This window comes from Cygnus olor, chromosome 3 (assembly GCF_009769625.2).
Source record: "Cygnus olor isolate bCygOlo1 chromosome 3, bCygOlo1.pri.v2, whole genome shotgun sequence".
In the NCBI taxonomy this organism is placed as follows: Eukaryota; Metazoa; Chordata; class Aves; order Anseriformes; family Anatidae; genus Cygnus; species Cygnus olor.
In genome coordinates this window covers 42,817,368-42,839,463 of record NC_049171.1, presented here as the reverse complement: position 1 = coordinate 42,839,463, position 22,096 = coordinate 42,817,368, and the positions used below count along the sequence as shown (strand labels likewise).

The following is a 22,096-nucleotide window of genomic DNA, read 5'->3' as shown; positions in this document are numbered from 1 at the left end:
CAAGAAAGAGTACGATGCAAGATCTTATAATTCAGTTGCCCATTATAATAATTAATCTGGACCAAAATTACTTGTACATTATTTTTCAGTAGTTATTTTCCTACACTCTCTATATAACTTTCAGCCATTTACTTTTATTTAATGGTCTCATATTAAGTAATATTAATATGTCAGTCTTTAAATTACAGTATTTTAAAATTTTATGTATTTTATAAGTTGCTTACATATATTAATCAAAACTTGACAAAAAACACTGACAATAAACATTCACAACAGAAAGAAAAGGAATAACTACATAGACTAAAATACCATAGCAAAGAATCTAAGATGGCATTTTCTCAAAGAAAATTTAAAAATCCAACACCTTTTGCTTTAATAGAAATATCAGTAACATTTGGGTCTATGAAAAAGTATGTTATAATTAGCTACTACTATGTAGCAAAATGATTTTTAAAAGAAGTTCCAAAAGCTACTTTTTTTTAATCAGCTAAAATATGTAGATAATACGTTGTTTTGATTGCCTATAATATTTAGTCTTCATCAGCTGCAAGAAGATTTTCTGTGATTTAAAATACCTAGAATTTTAGCTAACAACATGGAGATTCTATGGAAGAAGCAAAACATTTTAAAATAGCAATTACCACCATAATTGCAAATAGCTAAAAGTTTTTGAATTTTTGATGGTCTGATTCTAGGCTTGATTTGCAGCATCATTTTTGATTGCATCCCTCTGTGAATGTGAATCTTCTTGTTGATATTCAGGTTTTTGTTGTGCTTCCTTTTTTTTTTTTTTTTTTTTTCATTGTCAGCACTGGTAGAAGATCTCATCTTAAACTTGGGCAAACCGTAGGTCAAAAGAGTCAGAAAGGGTAAAGATTAAGAATTAAAGCTGTTTATGAATCTTACACATGGATAACCCATGTTCTTTTCAAATGTCTGTGGAGTAGGGTTCTTCTAAGCAGATTTTTAAAAGAAGTTACTATAAAAATATTTTTAGTTGGAATGAGTTTATACTAAAATATTAATAGTTGTCCTAGCAGTTTCCTTTAAACTGCTATTTTTTACTTTTCTCTTCAGAAGCTAAACTACAAAACAACCAGATCACCAGCTCTGTCTCCCTCCTATCTCCTCCTAATTCAAATGAACATAGTTCTTCCTCATGCTGAAAGGAATATTCATAGTCCTAAAAATATAGTATTTCACAGAATCATGGAATGGTTAGGGTTGGAAGGGACCTTAAAGTCTAATTCAACCCCCCTGCTATGGGCAGGGATACCTCGCACTAGACCACATTGCTCAAAGCCCCATCCAACCTGGCCTTGAACACCAGGGCATCCACAGCGTCTCTGGGCAACCTGTGCCAGTGCCTCACCACCCTCACAGTAAAGAATTTCTTCTTTATAGCTAATTTAAATCTACCGTTTTTTAGCTAAATACCATTACTCCTTGTTATATCACTAGACTCACTGACAAAGAGTCTCTCTCCTTGTCTTCCTTGTAGGCCCCCTTAGGGTACTGCAAAAATGCTGTAAAGTGTCCCCAGAGCCTTCTCTTCTCCAGGATGAACAACCCCAACTCCCTCAGCCTGCCTTCATAGGAGTAGTGCTCCAACCCTTTGATCATCCTCATGGCCCTCCTTTGGACTCACTCTAATAGGTCAGGTCCATGTCCTTCTTGTGCCCAAGGTGAACACTACTTCAGGTGGGATCTCACAAGAGCAGAGCAGAGGGGGACAATCACCTCCCTTGACCTGCTGGCCATGCTGCTTTTGATACAGACCAGGATACAGTTGGCTTTCTGGGCTGCAAGTCCACATTGCCAGCTCATGTTGAGCTTCTCATCAACCAACACCCCCAAGTCCTCCTCAAAGGTGCTCTCAATCCGTTCTCCATCCAGCCTGTATTTGTGCTTGGGATTACCCCAAACCAGGTCCAGAACCTTGCACTTGGCCTTGTTAAACTCCATGAGGTTCACACAGGCCTACCTCTCAAGCCTGTCAAGGTCCCTCTGGAAGGCATCCCTTCCCTCCAGTGTGTCAGCTGCACCATAACGCTTGGTATCATCAGCAAACTTGCTGAGGGTACACTCAATCTCACTGTCCATGTCACCAACAAACATGTTAAACAGCACCAGCCCCAATACCAATCCCAGAGGAACACCACTTGTCACTGATCTCTACTCGGACTTGAAGCCGTTGACTATAACTCTTTGAGTGCAGCCATCCAGCCAATTCCTTATCCACCGAGTAGTCCATCCATCAAATCCATGTCTCTCCAATTTAGAGACATACATAACTCTTCTTCAATCCAGTTTTCAGAAAATCTAACTCCTTGTTACCGTCATTTGTATTGATAAGAACCATAGCAAACCTGATTGGCAGAAGCAGGTCTGTGAAATGCTTCATACTGTGTTGAAATGACTTGTGTATCTTTAGTGGCATGTAATTAGGAAAGCCTTTTCTTTCTTTGTGCACTTGTATTTTTACTTCTCAGAAAGGGTAACTATTGATGGAATGCTGTATAGTACATGACTACACATGGAAAAATCTTTACCTGTGTTAGACTTAAGTTGCTGCTTAACACTGATACACACCACCTAAAAGAAGCCATTGAGAAAGCAGAGCCAAAGCATAGATGACCACGTGAATCATTTATTTCCATCCATCAGAATCATAGTGAACGGTGGACAACACATGTATGAATGAGTTATTAAACATAATGAGTAAAACTCATTATATGCAAAGTAATACAAAAAATTAGCAAGAACTACAATTAACTTTGCAGAGTTCATAATATTGATTACAAAATGATATCAATATACATATATAGTTTACACATAGATATTTAAATATTTGCAGTATTTCAGTATTTTATAGAGACTAAGTATGTAGAGACTTGGAAGTAAAATCATTAAATGACTAAGGGCATTTCAAAGACAAAGATGAAAATGTTTTGAGCTGCACAATCTGATGAGTCATCTTTTATGACTGGCTAGATTCTAAAACATTCCTTTCACTCTCTTATTTTTAAATTTTATTTTTTCAAGCACATTCACATTTTATATATTTGCCCTTCAGACATTGCAGGATTGCCTGATAGAATAAGAAGAAATGGCATCTCCAGAAAGTGAAGGTTCAGTGTCGAGTTATTAATTATTTTTCCTTCTTCCATTTGCAAAATTTCATTTGAGTGTAATTCAAAAGGTGAGGAAACTCTTTTTTTAATCACCTCACCTTCAATTTTGTAGACTCTATGTGATGGATTGAAAGTCAGTTCTTTGTTTATCCAGATCTGCAAGTACAGGACCTTAAAAACTTTTAAGTACATATTTGTAAATTTGAATAAATAGTTCTGCTCTCAGGTATATTTTGTACTTGTCTTGCATTCTGTATTTGTTGAATAACAACAACTAAGAAAAAAAAAAAAAGCCAGGGAGAATATCCCAACTGTTTTGTTTTAAAAATAAGGAGATTATGAGCTGGGTATGGTAATTATTGTCTTCAGGGTTACAAAATGTATTGAGCATATGGCAATTTACATTTACTTAATTGCATGTAGACTTAATTAATTGGTAGGTTTACCTGTATGTTTACTAACATTTGCTCATCTTTAAAGAACAAAACAAACAAGCAAAGAAAAAAACCCACATGTTAATTGTTAGCATTAGAGCACAATAGAAATGTGTTGTTTGATAGGAAAAAACATTACATAATCCTAGTAATATGCACTTCTTATTACTACATATATTTCTTAAAATTCAAAGGAGCAGCTTAAGACCACTAGTTTACAAATTAGTGGTGGATGTTTATGGAAGGACTTTCAAGGATCAGCTGTTCTCTAAACTCTTGCTATTAAATATCTGAAAACAGGTATGTTAAAATTGGACTTGTAAATCCAATTGGACTTGTATCAGCTTTAATAATGTGAAAGGTACATTCCTTCAGTAAAGGCTCACCATGAACTTGTGTAAAATATAGGCTCATATTGTCCCTCATCAATTTACTTTGGCAGAAATTGAATATCATTCACCAAAAGACCAGAAAAAGACATTAAGTATGCCTAAAATCATAGCAATTATATAAAAGTGGCAACCTTTCCAATAAAAAGACTTTATATATTTGTACAAATACAACTACTTAATGAAAGAGAAGTTACAAAGTATATCTAAAGATCACTAAACTGGATATGTGCTCATGAACAGATCACTACTTGTCTATATTTTTTACCAAGTAGAAACAATAATGAAGTCATCTTTTCCCAACAACAGTTCCACTCCAAATAAGATTTTCTTCTGCTTTATTCATTCATAAAAAGCTTGTAAACTCTACCTGAAGGCATAGTGCAATTATACATGATTTGCCTTTCTACTCTCCTCTACTGTAATCTTTTCCTCTAATTTTGTTTTCATAATTATATGTAGGCCTATTGTTGGCTATATGAACATGCAGTATCTAGTAAAAAAGGGTCTAACTGGTAGTGCAAGGCTCATACTAGAAAATAAAAAGAGCAGTAGCACGAATAACACAACAGAACCCTCCCTCTAAGCTGCTAATTTCTGTTTTCCCCTGAAAAAGGTGCACTGTATCAGCATTAATAATGTGAAAGACACATTCCTTCAGTAAAGGCTCACCATGGACAGTTATACACAATTAATTCACCAACCAATTATAAAACTGGGCAATTTTCCAACTCCCCTACCTGCAGACCAAACCAGTGACACAGTCTTCTTGGTTCTCTTCACAAAGCAGATCTTAGAAACAATGCCTCACATGTGCAAGAAGGCAACAGAAATCCTTTAATTTTAATAACATCCAATCTGCCTGTCAAATCAAATTATTGTCTCAATGACAAATAATAAAGACAGCTTGAACACATTGTGAATCAGGAGTAATAATTGATCTCTTGAATATTTTTCCCATGCTATGAACCTTGTGCTTCAAAGGAGCATATCCCAACTATACCTCAGAAAGCTCATGCACAGCCACTTCAAAGCCCAGTGATGCCAATATAGTCATGTCATAAGAAAGACCAGTTCATATCAGCCTTCTCAGAATTCCACACCAATATACTTTATTAATGTGATTAAACCACATGTTTTACAATGCAAATGTGTAAGTGAATTTGTATTAAGGTTAATAACAGCATGGATGCCATCTCAATTTCAAGAAGGTAGACTTCCCTTCAAATAGCCCAGATGGGAAATGCTCATGTCATCTTTTGACCTTCACAAACAACTTCCTTCAGGTTTCATGACAGAAGTAGTCAGTTCCTTTTAAAACCATTTCTATGAGATATCAGATGTTTGCACAGGTTTTTTTTATATGCCCATTTCAAGAAAGGGAATTTCACATCTAAGCTGCTGGAAAAAAGGTTAGTCACTATATTGTGTTTTTCGTATTTTCTTTCAGAAGTTGTTTCCTTTCCTGAAATAATTCTTAAGTAGTTCATAATGTGATTTGTACTTTTCTTCTGTAAATTACATCTCTTCCCAGGCATGAATAAGAAAGACAGATAAATTAGTATTCTTTATTACTGAGCTGTGTCTCCTCATCATAGAAGGAGACAGATACATTGTTTGTCAAAAGCCAACATTAAAAATAGTTTAAAGCTGAGCCCTATAGTAATAGAAAATCTTGCTGTGTGGTTTGTTATATATATATATATATGTATATATACATATAGTCCTAGGTGGATTATTTCTTTGCTAGTCTTTAGCACACAATACTGTAGATTCTGAACAGTCTCCCTGCACAATCTCTCCTGTCCTTCTCAGACAAAAATGAGTCTGCATTTTTTTATTTCTAAGTAGTTCAGAATAAGATACACCTTAAAAATGCCACGAAACCAAGAGGAATTTGTAGTGGAAACCAAATACAGTGCAGATTTCTTTAGATGGGATTACAAATTACAATTTTCAAACAGAAAAATGTATTTTTCTACCTAAATAACAAAGTAGACATCCACTCTCATCTCTGTCACTTCCCACGGGCACAGTGGACCATTCATAAGTAAAGTAGTCAAGATCGCTCTTATGTTAAATAAAAGAGTAATTTAAAGTGAAATTTTTTATCAGCAAGCATATTTAGATAAAATAAAAAGGAAAGAGTAAGATTTACAAACCGAGTGAGACATCTTAAGTAGGACTTTGATCAAATATTGGTATGTAAATCGGTGACATAAAAAGACCTACATAAACACATTCTGCTTTTACCCATGTCCAGAACTACACCAGATAATTAGGACTGAGGGACTCGATACCTAAACCTAGCTGAGATTCTCAGACTAAGCAGTTCCCTGACGTATGTTCACTGAAGCATATAAGCTCCCTTACTGCACATTGCGTAGGGAGCTTTAGCACCTGGCTCACTAGATGCAGATTCACACCCAAGTTCTCCACATTTTAAACTTTAAGTATGCAACACAGAGACTCGCATAATCTAAGGCTTAATGGCTCCAACTCATTAGAAAATGTCTAGAGTGCACTCTTATGCAAGCATATTAAAACAAAACTACAAGTTTTCAGCACAGCAATCCTGCAAAATTTTCTTTAAAGTAGCCAACTGTGAATGCGCTTGCATTTTACTCATTAATACCAGCTGTTAATTTCTACATTTATTTATTGATGTGCTGTTATCAGACATCCTATATACATAGACAATAAGAATAGTATTTAGGTGTAACAGGAATAGCATATCTGCAAGAAATGAATTAACTATTAAGGAAAAAAAAAAAATATTACTGACACAATTCTCCAACACTTCCTCAAAAGGCACTATCAACTGGCATACATATGCAAACAAGTTCAAACAGATTTCACATTGCTAATATGGAACTAGTTTATCCCACAAATACACAGTGTCCCCTGCTGTGATGAAAGGAGACATGCCCAACATGTTAAAGTTATGCTGAACAAAGAAAGAGATTTTAGGAAAAGACTCAATTGTTATTAAAATACAATGCTAAAATATGGTCTCCACAACACCAATTCCTATCAGTGAAACCATTATATCCTTGATGTTTAATTGCACCCCCAATTTGATATTGAAAAAAAAAATGCAAAAAGAAGGAGCCACAGCATAATATACTGAAAATTATATTATTTGCTCATGAAGGCATTTATCAGAAGTCCACAACAAGAATTTTCATAACCAGCTTCAGTCATTTCATAAAATACAAATCTGCAACTTGGCTACAAGCTATGTACCACTGCCACAGAGAAAAACAAACTAACAAACAGAAACAGAAATAACTTCAGCTCCTTCTGCTTAATTAAAGTTTGATGTAGACACTAATAAACACTCCGGTTAAGGTGATGTGTTGAAAGATCAGCTGATAGTGTGTATAAACCAAACATCACTAGGAAACATTTTCTGGGCAGATACAGTAAAAAGTATTTCAAAAAGTAGATTTCAAAATATTATCCTATCAAAATAATCAAAAAATCTGTCTTAACTTATTGAATAAACTATGAAAAAAAACAGATACCTATATACAGTACTTTCTGACTACTCCAAATGCTTTTATATTGATTTTGAAATTTTTAGTACAAAATAACTAATAATTATCACCAGAGATTTGGGGTTTTTATAAGCTACACCTCCAAAAAAACTTCATTTCTGTGAATTTCACTGGTCTACTTTCAACAAGGTCAAAACTTGCTTTTTCAAATTAAATTAGGGATCTGCTACTATTGTCCCATACTAATGCCACTTCTAATTTAATAGCATGAATTATTTCTATTGAAAGATCATTTTGATGGAGAATTCCAAATCAAGTTCTACCATCAGCTCTTCTAAGCTTTAAGTAAATTTTAATTGTATAGCTCAAGGTGTTAATATCTTCTTTCTTCAAAAAGTTATTAGTTTTCATAGAAAAAGAAAAATACTAAGACATAAAGAACTACCAGTAATACTTTTCAATTAAAAAAAAAGTGTTCTATGCTATTATTTCTCCTTTTTATTTCAAGTGAAAAAAAAATCTTGAAAAATCAGTGTTTACCACCTCTGTAGAAATTGCATTCATTAATTTGTGTGCTAGACCTTTTGAAAGCATCCAGCTCAAATTGTTCAACTCATATCTGACTTCTTGTCCATGTTTTTTCTATTCTCTGAAACATTGCTATCGTTTTGAAGAAAACAATTGAAACTGGGAAATATTCTCATTATTAAATACCTTAAGCATGTACGGAGACCTATACAGCAAGTCTATAAGAAGTCAAATAAGAATTTCAAATAAACTTTCTTTGAAACTAATTAATCAAATAAATTATTTGTCCCTAAGTCTCTACATAGATGTCCAAGAAGTTGAAGTAGTTAGAGAAAAGCTGGAGCACAACTCATAAGAAATGATGGCTGTCTTCACTCTCAACTTGCTTTTATAGGGTTTGTTTTATTGCTATTATTATACATTCTCAGTACCATGCAGCTTTGTCAGATCTGAGTTTTGGTTTTGTCTCAGCACTCATGAGTAATATTGCTCCCCTGTTCCCTACAAGGGCCCTCTTCTTGCTCTCTCATAACACCAGTGGTGGCCTCATGGCCTACATCAGGAGAGACATCTACCTGGTGCTCAAGCAGCTGCTCCTGTCACCTCAGAGAAGCAGGATTAGGATTTAGATAACTCATTTAGGTAAGTTATTCTAATGAAAGATAGATTTGTCATGATATGCATGCTCAGTCTGATTGGGAAATAGATCAAGGCCCCATTATCAAAAAATAGACTACTTTCAAAGAATTTTTTTTAAATGCCATGACCTGAATTCACTGTTCAGAAAGCATAGCTGACAAAGCTTCTCCTTTGCAAGAGCAACGATTTCATTACATTATCACTAACAGCTGTGGTTTGGTACGAACAAGAAAATGAGACATTTACAGCTTTAAAATGCAACATAAACTAAGTGCATGAAGATCATGCCAGACTAAACCAATAACTTAATTTCAATAAGATAACCGATCTGCTTGATAAAATATCTCTCTGGCTTTCAGCAAGGTTTTTAAAACAATACCACACATGAAAAAGCTAGTTAAAGTTGACAATCTGTGGGCTAGCAGTGAAATTGAAAGGTGGATAAGGAATGACTAAGAGGAATAACACTAAGTTGTTTTGAAAGGTAAAACATCTGGCTGAAAGGAAGTTAACCTCTGAAAGGCAAATTTTGGCACTAAAGTATTTATAAATTGGCAATGAAAAAAAAAATAGGATGGAAATGTAAAAAAGCTTCTATCAGAAAAAGAAAAAACTTCTCAGATGGAATGTGCCAAGTTTGTAACACTAATATAAGAGACTTGTTGACCTAGAAATTCCCTGTTAGTCCTAGGTTTCAAACTTTCTTATCTTTCATATACTTTTACCTAATTTGTTTATCTTGACTGTCCCTCTTCATCAGCATATCATCCCCATTCTCTATGTATACCAGGCGTTCTTAATACACAATTATCTCCTGAATTACCTGATTTGAGTTACCAACCTACTGTCTTAAGATTTATCACTCATGAGCTAAGTGATAAGGTCCTTCACCCTCAAAAGCCCATGTAAGCTATTTTTAATGAAATAGTATCCAATGTATTTCTACTGCTATGCTTGTTTCCTTCTTATTATTAGTTGCCTTTCCTAATTCTTCTTCACAATTTCCTCCTGCTCCTCCTGCTTTTCTGTTTTATTTTCTTCATGCTCATTTGTTTTCCTTAGCAAATATAAGGAATGCTGATGGCAATGATTCTTCTGTGTATGTTGTCTGCCAGATTTATAGTTCAACTTTGCTAAATCTTGGATGTGAATACTACAGATTTGGAAAACTAAACAAATCTGAAATATATTAAAGCTTTTCTCCTTTATCCTCACCAAGTTGACGAGAAAAGATTATATAAAAAAAAGCACTATAATATAGAGTAGTAAAAAAATAGGGGGGTAAATATTCTGATAGTCTTGTTCTTGCCATTTATATATTCTGGGTTTATCTGAAACTCATCGTGCTTTCTGGTATGGGTAAAATGTGTATAATCAACCCCTAAACCAAATTTCTTTTCTGTTCTGTGTGCAGGTGTTCTTCAGGCAGCTGTTCTGCATATGAACTAAAAATTAAAAAAATAGCCTTACCTTTTAGGTGGATCTGTGATAAGCTTCTCTCTGCTGGAAATCACTCTCATATACATCATGCACAAGCCTTACAGGCTAAGAGACCAGTACCTAATAAAAAATTCAAAGTCACTGCACGTAATAGGTAATGAAGTGCTGGTTCTAGGCAGCAGCACAGGAACTTCAGGTGTTTGCTTAATATTCACTAAGCATATTCCTAAATAGTCCATGCACATTTAAAAAAATTTCTTTCACATAATGCTGCACTTTTTTAGATCCTATAAAAGACACTTGTTCAATAATATCCACTAAGTAGCTGGGCCTGGGGAAAAGGTATCATTTGCACAAAAGAATTAGAAAGACATTTAGTAGAAAATGACATATCTTTGAATCCGGCATTCCAGTAAAACACTCTAGGAACTTAGGCAAAGCAAGTTAATGTTTGCATTACTTGTATTTCACTTGCAGAAAAAAAGAATTTGAATTATGAATTTAAACATATTTAAAAACTAAATGGAACAGACAGAACACATAAACTGGCCAACATGTAATGACCATATACATGTATATAAAAATTGCAGCCTAGTAAGAGAGCTCTTGAATTAGCAAAATAACATACATGAATAAAATAAAACATGAATATATTAAAACACATTTAACAACTAAAATTATTTTTCTCTTCCTACAGTTCTAGAGTCACTTGGTTTTCACAAGGTTTTTCTACCGATATCTTGTATACTGTCAACTTGTAAAGGTGATAAGTACAGAAAATTAAAATATAAGTGGAGAAAGAATTGAAAGTATGTAATAGGAAAACAACAGCATGAAAGAAATTGAGGTATGTTGAGATTATCAGTTCTCGTGATCAATGAAATCTTAAAGTACGCCTCATAATTTTAAAAGCCTTTCAGATGCTCATTCTGTTTTAAAAAAAAACATTGCTTTGTCTTATAAAAACAGACAGTTCAGAGACATTTTTATATAAAGTAGCTTGCTGAAAAAAATATTTTAAAATATTGAAAATATGTATATAAAATATAGGCTGGATCCGTCATTCTAACTCCGTAAGGACAGTCTCTTTCCTTGTGAGAAAGCCTCCAATATTGGTAAGTCTACTTAGCAGCCACTGTATAAAGTGTTGCAGACAGTAGCCTTATAATATTTTTAGAACAAAGAGTAGTGGACATCGCCTTTCATTATAATATACACTAACTGCTACTGTATAACCAGACTTAGGCATAATTCTGCTCCGCTCACACAAAATTCAGAGACCCAGGAGCCAGCACCACCCCCCCACACACACACACACACTACAAAAAAAAAAAAAAAAAAAAAAACCTTCTCGTTGTTTTCTTGACTTCTTCTAAAAGCAAGGAATTTAAGGAAATACACAAGTGTTTGTGCATGTGTGTATGTGTATGTGAACCTCAAAGGGGAGAAAACACTACAGGAATGGAAGAAAAAAGTAGAATTGCTCGGATTTAAAAATATTCAGGCAAGAGACTGGCTGCTCTTACACTGTTGGATTACTTTCCCGTGTCCAGTATTACCCCTCACTCCTCAAAGGAGATCGAAGGACTTGCCTATTTTTCTTGATGGTTAGGACCTTGAAAGACAAGTAATGGTCATTCTGTTGCAAGATCATATAGCCACAAACTCTGAGAACTTGATATTTAGTTTGAGCAACACTTTCAGAGATGTGGATTTTGAAAAATGGTTATGTTCCTCCAGCTCACTATGGCATCTTTCTGTGGTAAGATAAACTTGATGTACACATACGTAAGATTCATACAGAAGAAATGCCATAAGGGAGAAAAACGGGAAAAAAAGGAAACATCTCCATCAATAAGCAAGTATGGGCCTGGCACAAGAAACATACCCAAACCAGCTCAGGCTCAGGTAGAGCACTATTGTGAGTCTATTTTTGCATGCCCGTTTAAATTCTGTAAGCCTCCATAAATGCAGTTATCATTACCATTGTTGCCTTATCATTCCCAGTGATTGCTCTCTTTCAGTCAAGTACAAAGGCAGGCTGAATATAAATGTTTTGTCATAAAACTGCTATTCAAACAATAAAAAGGGTTATAATAGTACTAAAAAAATCACCCCCAGGGCTGCAGCACAGGCTGGTAGTATGCATATTCAGGCAGCACAAAGCAGTTCCAGTCACATACTTCTACCCATAGGACCATTCCACTGCATCTGTACTTAATATCAACATGTTGCCCAAAGTGATCCAGATATTATCAGGTAGACAAGACACACAGAACATTTTGCCGTCAGATTTAATGAGAGGAAAACAGTTATATGCAGATATTTGTATTTAATTCAGTAAATATCAACAAATTCAGCTTAAGGATTTGTCTTCAACTTTAAAAAAAAGAAAATTGCTTCAATTATGTTTTCTTCCTTTATCTGAAAATGCTTTTGTTGGTCCCAGTTCTAACCATGTAGTGCCACCCAGGGGCCAACTGCAACATGGTTCAACACTGCCATCTTGCCAAATAGTCTCAAAAAAAGCATTATGCAATACTTCCCAGACTGTCTTCTCCGCAGGCTTGAGTATTCTTTTTAAAATGTCCTAGAGGCTTGGCTTTCTTTTTGTAAAGACGAGAGAGGTAAGGTCAGGTCAGGCAGGGAAGGGTGAAAGAACGTGTAACAAGCAAGGGACCACCAAAACAAAACAAACTAATTACTCCCATAGAGTGACAGGATGGCTATCTGATCCAAAAATAAAGAAAATGAAAGAAAATTTAAAAAAAAGAAGAAAAAAGAAAAAGAAAAAGAGAAAGAAAAAGAAAAAGAAAAAGAAAAAAGAGAAAAAAACATACAGGTAGAATTTAAAACAAAAGGTTTATCAGGACCGAAAGCCCACTGCCCTGGGTAAATGTGCTTCCTTGCAACAATAAAGACAAATAAAATACTAAAAAAGGATAAAGCAGGAGATTACAGACCTAGCTGTGGTTTGATAAATGGCACTCTACTCCACTCTGCTTATTGTGTACTTCATACCTCGCTCTTGAATATGGAAGAGAATTTTATTAAAGATTTAGCCACGGTGGTGGTGGTGACTGGCTCACAGTAATTTTCCTACAAAGTAGTTTAATCTATCACAGGGCAGACAGTGCACCTTCTTACCATGTATCATATCTGTCTATTGAGTAAGTGCTATCCAAATCCAATTTCTTTTCATTTTGGAACCCGTGATGCATATTCAAGATACATTTTCTTTTTGTCTGTGGCCTAAATTAGGTGCTGTATAAAATAGGAAAAAAAAAAAAAAGTAATAAAAAAGACTGGACTCTGGAGGCTACATTTCCTAGTGGGCTTTTTTTTTTATTATTGTTTTTTATTTTTTTAAAGATTCAGCATTGTACTAATGATGCAAAACAATGGGCATGTACGGTTGTCACTATACTTACAACACTGCCTGTACACAGCCATGCTTCTGAGTCCTTGCCTCAGCACTTACAGGTGAAACTTGCGAAACCTCTGCAATGAAGCCTCTGCTCCCTTCAATATTTCAGTGCTTGTGTTGTGTATTTAATTAAAACGACAATCAAAATCATTGTGCTTTATTTTATTGAATGATCTAAGATTGGACAAATTGTTGTTTTAGGTGGCCCCATATAGAGTTGAGGGATTTAAAAATTACAAAACGGATCTTTTTTGCCCAACCAAGCCTAGGATATAGCTTCTAACAATTTTTTCATCAAAACTGTAAATGTAAATTTTAACTGCATGCCTACTGCGGGAAAAAAAAAAAAGAAAAAAGAAAAAAAAAAAGAAAAAAGAAAAAAAAAAAAGACAAACTGAAGGAGAAATTAAAGATGTCTAATCCAAAACTGATTGTCACATTTAAAGGACATTTTTTTGGAAACTACCATTAATAGAGAATATGAACCCTCACAGACCTCAGCATGAAAACCATCAAATGTATACACAGGCTGCACTGTGGTGGTTTTACTCAGCTGTGCAGCTGAGCTCCAGTGCAACTGCTCTCTAACTCCCCCTTCTCAAAGGGAAAGGGGAGTGAAAATACAATGAAAAGGTTTCAAGGGCTGAGAAAAGGACAGGGAGATCACTCAGCAATTATCATCATGGGCAAAACAAACTCAGCATAGGGAGATTAATACAATTTATTGCCTATTGCTAGCAGACCAGAGCAGCAAGAAACTCAATGCAAACTCAAAACACCTTCCCCCCGCCCCATCCACCCTCTTCTACCTCATCCTCCCAAGTGGCACAGGGGAACAGGGAATGGGGGCTGCGGTCAGTCCCTAACGCTTCGCCTCCGCTGCTCCCTCACGGTCACTCTCTGCCCCTGCTCCACGTGGGGTCCCTCCCACGGGATGCCATCCTTCCCAAACTGAGCCTGCAAGGGCTGCCCACAGGCAGCAGCTCTTCAAGAACTGCTCCCACACGGCTCCGTACCACCACGGGGTCCATCCATCCCCCAGGAGAAAACTGCTCCAGCACGGGTCCCCCACGGGCGGCAGCTCCCCCCAGACCCCCTGCTCCTGCGTGGGCTCCTCTCCACGGGCTGCAGCTCTGGCCCGGGGCCTGCTCCTGCGGGGGCTCTCCATGGGCCACAGCCTCCTCCAGGCCACATCCACCTGCTCCACCGGGGGCTCCTCCACGGGCTGCAGCGTGGAGATCTGCTCCATGCGGGACCCATGGGCTGCAGGGGGACAGCCTGCTCCACCAGGGGCCTCTCCACAGGCCGCAGGGGAACTGCTGCTGTGTGCCTGGAGCACCTCCTGCCCTCCTTCTGCACTGACCTTGGTGTCTGCAAGGCTGGTTCTCACTCCTCTCTTCCAGCTGCTCTGGCTCAGCATTTTTTTTCCCTTTCTTAAATCTGCTCTCCCAGAGGCCCAACCAGTATCTCTCCCTGGTTCGGCTCTGGCAGCAGTCGGTCCCTTTTGGAGCCGGATGGAGCTGGCTCTGATCTGCCATAGATTCATGAAATCATTAGGGTTGGAAAAGATCTCCAAGATCATCTGGTCCAACCATCACCCTGCTACCAATGTCACCCACTAAACCATGTCCCTAAGCACCAAATCCAACCTTTCCTTAAACACCCCCAGGGATGGTGACTCCATCACTTCCCTGGGCAATATGAGGCAGCTGCAGGGCTCTGCTCACAGAGGCCACCCCTACATCCCCCCTGCTACCTAAGCCTTGCCACATAAACCTAGTTCAAAAAACCTTCCAGTGGCAACTAAAGGTGATTGACTTGGTCCTCTGTGGTTTGTGTCCTCTATCTGTCAGAGTCTGATTCCATTCCCTTTGTTAAACCAGCACCCCAGACCAGTGTATGGTTCTCAAGGTGATAATCTGAATGTTTAATCTAATAACATGTTTGAATTTATGTCTGCTATGCTTTCGGTCATTATCAGATGTTATATTTACTGTGTCAGAGAAAATAAACTTGATATATATGAGTATTTATTTAATGACACTATCTTCCAAAAGGGCAATCTGGAAATGTGAGGGTCTTAGCCTAGAAGAACTAGCTAGTAGCATCAAATACACTCCAGCTTTAGTTCCATGGCAATATCTTTTAAACATCGTATCAACAATAATATTTATTTCAACTTGATCATCTTTTTTACATATGCAATAGGCTGAAAAGGTTGCCTCTAACATTATTTTTAACTTGATATCCATGTGGTTTTGGTTGTTTGCGTTTTGTTTGTTTGTTTGTTTGTTTGTTTTCTCTTGGACTTTGTTTCTAACCTCTGTGTCCTTATCACTATATTTTTTTCTTAATAATTTAAGTATCACTATCCCAGTGCCTCTAGACATAGTTCTATGCAGGTCTGCACCTTCAACAATATCAGAGACTCCAAAAACGATGTCCCACCTGTGCTTTACTAATGATTTTAATTAGTCTCTGCAGAATGTGTGCATGACTAACAATTTCAGTCCATATTTCACCTTAGACCAGACTACTGAAATAGCGAGTCAGGTTAGTATACTCTGAATTTTTTGAGAGCTTATTCTCTAGTCTTAGAATAGACTAGAAGGTGCCTGCAAAGTCTTCCTTGATCAGTTCCCTGCCTCCACAAAGGCTAGACTTGCACTCAGAGATGAGATGAAAGGATTGTCAACTCTTTTATTATGGGATTTCATTCCTGGTACCATTACAGGTCCTATTTTCTATCTAGTGAACAATATATACTGTTAATGTACACTTTGAATGAAAAAGTGTATGAATGAAATAAAAGGCTCAACCCTTTCATTTTCTATTTCATTTTCCCACAGTATTAATATTACAGACTCATTATTTCGTTGTTCAGTTGTAAATTACTCAATGTCCTGTTTCTTCCAAGCTGAGATGTTGAGTCATATTTGACTGTTATGTCCACTACTGTTCTTGTGAAGGATAGTCTCTGAGGTAGTAGCACTCATATAGTGATGCCCTGTGAGAACCTGAAAACACTTTCAATGCAGTTGAAAATTGATGGAGTTCAAATAATTTTTCCTCAAATGGCCGGCTTTTTCTGGACTTTTGATGTTTATTGAGACTACATTTGTGTGCTTCTTTGGGCCTTCTTTCTGCCTACTGTCTTTTTTGCAGCACTGCAGATCCACTATCATATCCACAATATGAGGGAACTGCCTACTCTCCCTGAACTTCTGGTCTTACTTTACACTTAACATAGCAGAGTAAATTATTTTTGAATTTGGATTGGTCAGCACCACCTTTCCAAAGTTTTTTTGTCCCAGGTCCCAGACCTATTTGGGTTTCAGATGAAGGACTCAATTAGCTCTCCAAGCTGCAATATTTAAGTCTGCCTTTAAATAACTCCCGAATACTTTGAGTTTTGTCACTGTTTCTATGCTTAGAAAAGTATTTGTTTAAAATATATATGGAATGGAATGCTCTTCAATTTTATCAAATACAACTAGTTTTCTTACCTGATTGAACTGAAAAACATCAAATGATTCTAAGCCTATCAAAAGAAATCAAACTACCTCTAAATATCTTTCTTCTGAGTTATCCATTTATTGCAGTTACTCGGTGGAAGTGCTGCTTAAACATTATTCTGTTTCCTGCACATCTCAGAGAATTTCTAATGGGTGGTGATTTAACAACTCTCTTTTTCCATTTTTCTCACTTACTTTCGATGTTTTACCTCATTTTACCTGTGGTCTTACATTTTCTCAAGGAATCATTCTGATCTATGTAATTGAACAAAGAAACCTGTATTCTTAGTATCCAAGTTGCATTTGCTCTTCACTATGTCCAATTAGGTACTTACCAAGTACAATTGTACTTGGGCAATGGCCGTTCACAGCTATAGCTTCCCACACATGGGACCAAAAACTTGTAGATCGTAGAAGAGACAAGATAACCAATAAAAGACCTTACACAGTCATTGACCGAAAGCATACCATCCAGGTAGGAAACAATGTAAGTAAAGGTGAGCAGAACTGAACTTAAAGGTCTACTTAGTAGAAAATTAATAGCACCAAGAAAGAAGGCTCCCCAGCTTCTATGCCAGAAGGAGAAACCTTACTAAAGTATGATAATAGTGCCTGGATGAGAACATCGCACATTTAAAGAGGAAGATATTTTGAACAAGAAGATTCTTAAGATAAGAATCAAATAAATGGCATCTTACTTTCACAATAAATAGTCTGGACCATGTAATTACACAGATGAAAACGGAAACTGTGGAGAGAATGTCTCCAGGACCACTTGAGACCAATCCCAAAGTTTTGAAAATCTGTCAGTTTGGATACAAGAAAAATCCAGTCTTAAATGATGAAGAGATGCCAGCTTAGATATCCATGAAAATAGCTTGCTGTAGGAATAGAATTGTAGGAATGTTACAAATCAGAAACAAGTACAGAAAGAAGAGAAGGAAAAAAAAAAAGTGAGATATCTGTTAGACTTAGTCATCATCATGTTCAGTGTACTGCAGTCATAAAAACTTGGGAAGATATCTGATCAGAAAAAAAGGGCCTAAACAGAAAAATTAGAAATCAATAGTATAGTGAAGAAAAGTCTTACTGTAGTTTAGAGTAGATTGCAAACAATGATCAGAAAAAAATGATTCAGCTGTACTAGCAATAGAATGAACTTTCACATTTAGTCAGAAATACAATAATATGCACCTGCTTTGTTATCAAATACCTTCTTTGATGAATTATAATTGAATCAATGTCATTCCTGAGAAAAATAAAAACTATGCCTTTCTTTTAATTCCATACAGAGGTTGGTCTTTTTCTACAAACATATGTATAAGTTTTTGATTTTAAGTTGCAATAATAACTGAGCAGTAAAGCAGCTATTGCGCACATACAAACCCCTGGCTGTTTATGCCTTCACTGGTTTAAGAAAAAAATTTGCTTTAGCCAGACTGTGGACTAATTCCTAAGGCTAGATCATTTTTTGACGAAAACAGGATGAACATCCTAGAACATTATTTCAGGCTGATTGTGATATTTTAGCAGACAGAAAATAATACTAAGAATCTGTTTCTGCAGCCTTTGAGATAACAAAAACCACCTATTCACCTAGTTTAACAATTAAATATTTTGAAATTTCGGTTCATTTGGGGAGTTTTTTTATTATAGATTATTTAGAGCCTCTCTTTCCTCTCTGTTTTAAACTACCATATGGGTTTAGATCCTAACTCTTAAATAGAGGAATATACACTCCTCTTATTTTCAGTAACTGGATCTTTTAGAGTAAGTTACATTACTTCTTACCTTACAGAAAGCAATATGAATTAGAGCAATAAGAAACTGCTGCAGCAAGAGTTTAAAAGCGAGTAAGTCTTAAGATGAAGGAATCTCAATATTATACATCAGCAATCAAAAATGACATAAAATTATTACCTTAAATCTAGAATTAACCATTAAACTTCAGTTCAAATTTCAAATTAAATTTACAACATCTAAATGTACTGAAATAACAGACATATAGATAACATTTCAAAATAAACTCGTCTTTGTCATGGCATGCATTGATAATACAGTCGTGAAATATGTATTACAACCTCAAATAAGGTTAAGCTGATTTGACTATTTCAAAAAGTGTTTACAGCCAACAGACCAAACTGTTTAATTCTCCTAAATTAGCAGCTCTCTTGAAATCTATGAAGCATCATTGGTACTCTACATGGCCTCTACCTGAGAAACTGGCCAAAGAATTATTTTTCTAAGTAAAAAATTACCCTTTTAACTCTTTTTGATTAATAGGAAATATTTGACAATGTCTTTTAAAATATAAATCTATATTTATTTTCCCACTGAAAGCGAAAAAAAATCTGACGGTATTTGATTTTGGTACAAGGATCAACAGATATGCCAGGTATGTCCAGATAACTGGCATCATACTGTCTTTTCCCTTCTGAGCTACTTCTGTTGTCAAGATTTATATCCTGTGTATGCCCATAGCATGCACATACTTCTCTAGTACCTCTGCAGGATTCCATCCTCAGTCTGGACCAGAAGCACAGAGGAAGCCATAAAAGACATTCAGGGTGTGACAGCTGAGAAGAGCATGCTGCATTGAGGTAGGGCAGGTCCACACTGCTCTCTGACCTGGATACCTTAAACTTTCAGTGAATGCTCGGAGTGTTCAGTAACCAAAGGCTCAGTGTAATTAAAGTAGTAAAAAACAGTCATTAAACAGCCCATACACTCAAATGATATCCAAACACTATTTATAATGCACATATTTGGTCCCTCTGTGGTTGACACAGAAGTTGGACTCTTCACCATTTGATTGAGTGAAAGCTAGGATGGAATTTTAAAAGGCAAATATGCTGATGTTGCTTAGACTCTTCAGAGTTTTTTGAGAATTTTTGACATATTTTCTTGCCCTACAAGGAAGCGTCATTCAGTTACTCACATAGGTTCAGCGGTTACAGTTATATACATAATAAACAAACCCATGCAATTTTTTTTTTATTTTTGAAAAAAGTAATAAAATCTAGGAGTTATTCACAGATACAGGAAGGTTGTTCTGTCCTCCTTGAGCTCATTAAAAAAGTGAATAAGGAAATTACGTCTTCTGCCTATATATGTATTCAATATCAGCTTTATCTAGAAACAGCGTGGTTTCGTTAGTATCTGTCACAATGTAAGTACTATATTAGAAATGGCTTGAAGCCAATATCACAGGTACAACAATCCCAAACCCTGGGAAAGGCCAGATACATACTCCGCAACACAGAGCACCTTTATGTATTATGAATGATGATGTTTGTTAGAAAAAAAATATTTTCAATTTTTGTGTCATCTATCTAGGCCATTTTCATATAACCCATTGCTAACAATGTATTTTGCTAGGTTAAATTACTGAAGACATAATGATATTCAGAAAGTTTAAAAAAAAAAAATCACTGAATTATATTATTGTTCAATATAAATATTTGCCCAGAAGTGTTTCTCTAATCAATATTTAAAGTGAGTCAAGGAAGTTTAATAGCTAAATCTTGCTCTCATTACATGTCATCATCCTTTATCGGATATCTTCTGAAGCTATAGACCCCTCAGAGGTCAGGAGAAAGCAAACAATTAATTTCACAAAATTTTCATGAGAAAAAAAAAAAAAAAACCTCTTGAAAAAAATAAAACTGGTTTAACATTTTCATGCAGTCAGGATGGCACTAATATAATGCAATAATTTTTTAATAATGAAATATGCTTTGATCCTATTATATGTTTCAGAAATAATTATATCCTGTCAAAACACCAAAGAAAATGAAAATACAAATGGTTCACAAACAAAAATAATTGTAAATCATGAGCCGCATACAGATATGTCTGTTTAGGACGAAGACTGTAATTAAAGAGCGTGTGTATGTACGTGCATATGCGCGCTCATGCACATATTGTTGTGGTGCCTACCAGAACTGACGCTATGCTGAAATCCAAGTTAAATCTGAATTTGCACTACAATTTTCAGTATTCGGACGAATAAAAATGTATTGATATTTTCTGTCAGTTATGAAGATACCTCTTATCTTGTAAAAAGTACTAACAAACCCTCTCATAAGACGGAGATACTGAACCTGTTTGTAGCATGAGTCACTGATGAGAATAAGAATTGAAGAACTGGATGATAAACACTTAAAGTACTAAATCTAGTCTCTTAACCATGACTGCTCTAAAAAGGGAAAGCAAAGCACTACGTGCTACCCTAGACATTAACCTAAAGATCTCTGCCCCAAACGGTTTACTATGAAAGTATGAGACAAACACAAAACTTAAGTACCAACAGAAAGCCAAGGAAAAAATGCTATCAATGCCATAGTGTGGTGGTTTCACACCAGTAGGTAGCTAAGCTCCACCACACAGCTCTTCCATTTGCCATCCTCAATAGGACAGGGAGAGAAAATACAATTAAAAAAGCTTGTGGGTTGAGGTAAGACCAGGGAGATCACTTACCAATCACCGTCATTGACAAAACACACTCAGCATAAGGGAGATTAGTGTAATTTATTGCCAACTACTAACAGACTAGAGCAGTGAGAACTAAAAGCAAACTACAACCACCTTCCCACATCCACCCTCTCCTAAATCCTCCCCGCAAGCAGTGCAGGGGAATGGGGAATGGGGGCTGCGGTCAGTCCCTAATGCTTTGCCTCCACCGCTCCCTCACAGTCACTCTCTGCCCCTGCTGCACGTGGGGTCCCTCCCACGGGATGCCGTCCTTCCTGAACTGAGCCTGCAAGGGCTGCCCACAGGCAGCAGCTCTTCAAGAACTGCTCCCACATGGCTCCGTACCACCACGGGGTCCATCCATCCCCCAGGAGCAAACTGCTCCAGCACGGGTCCCCCACGGGCGGCAGCTTCCCCCAGACCCCCTGCTCCTGCGTGGGCTCCTCTCCACAGGCTGCAGCTCCGGCCCGGGGCCTGCTCCTGCGGGGGCTCTCCATGGGCCGCAGCCTCCTCCAGGCCACATCCACCTGCTCCACCAGGGGCTCCTCCACAGGCTCCAGCGTGGAGATCTGCTCCATGCGGGACCCATGGGCTGCAGGGGGACAGCCTGCTCCACC

At 36.7% G+C, this 22,096-nt stretch overlaps 1 long non-coding RNA gene across 1 annotated transcript in view; it reads right to left on the bottom strand.

Annotated features, from left to right (window-relative positions):
• LOC121068019 overlaps positions 1-22,096 on the bottom strand; it is a 150,067-nt gene that overhangs the window by 68,599 nt on the left and 59,372 nt on the right. Inside the window, exon 3 of the long non-coding RNA XR_005818566.1 lies at positions 10,095-10,184. This is a non-coding gene — a long non-coding RNA (uncharacterized LOC121068019). The remainder of the gene's footprint in view (positions 1-10,094; positions 10,185-22,096) is intronic.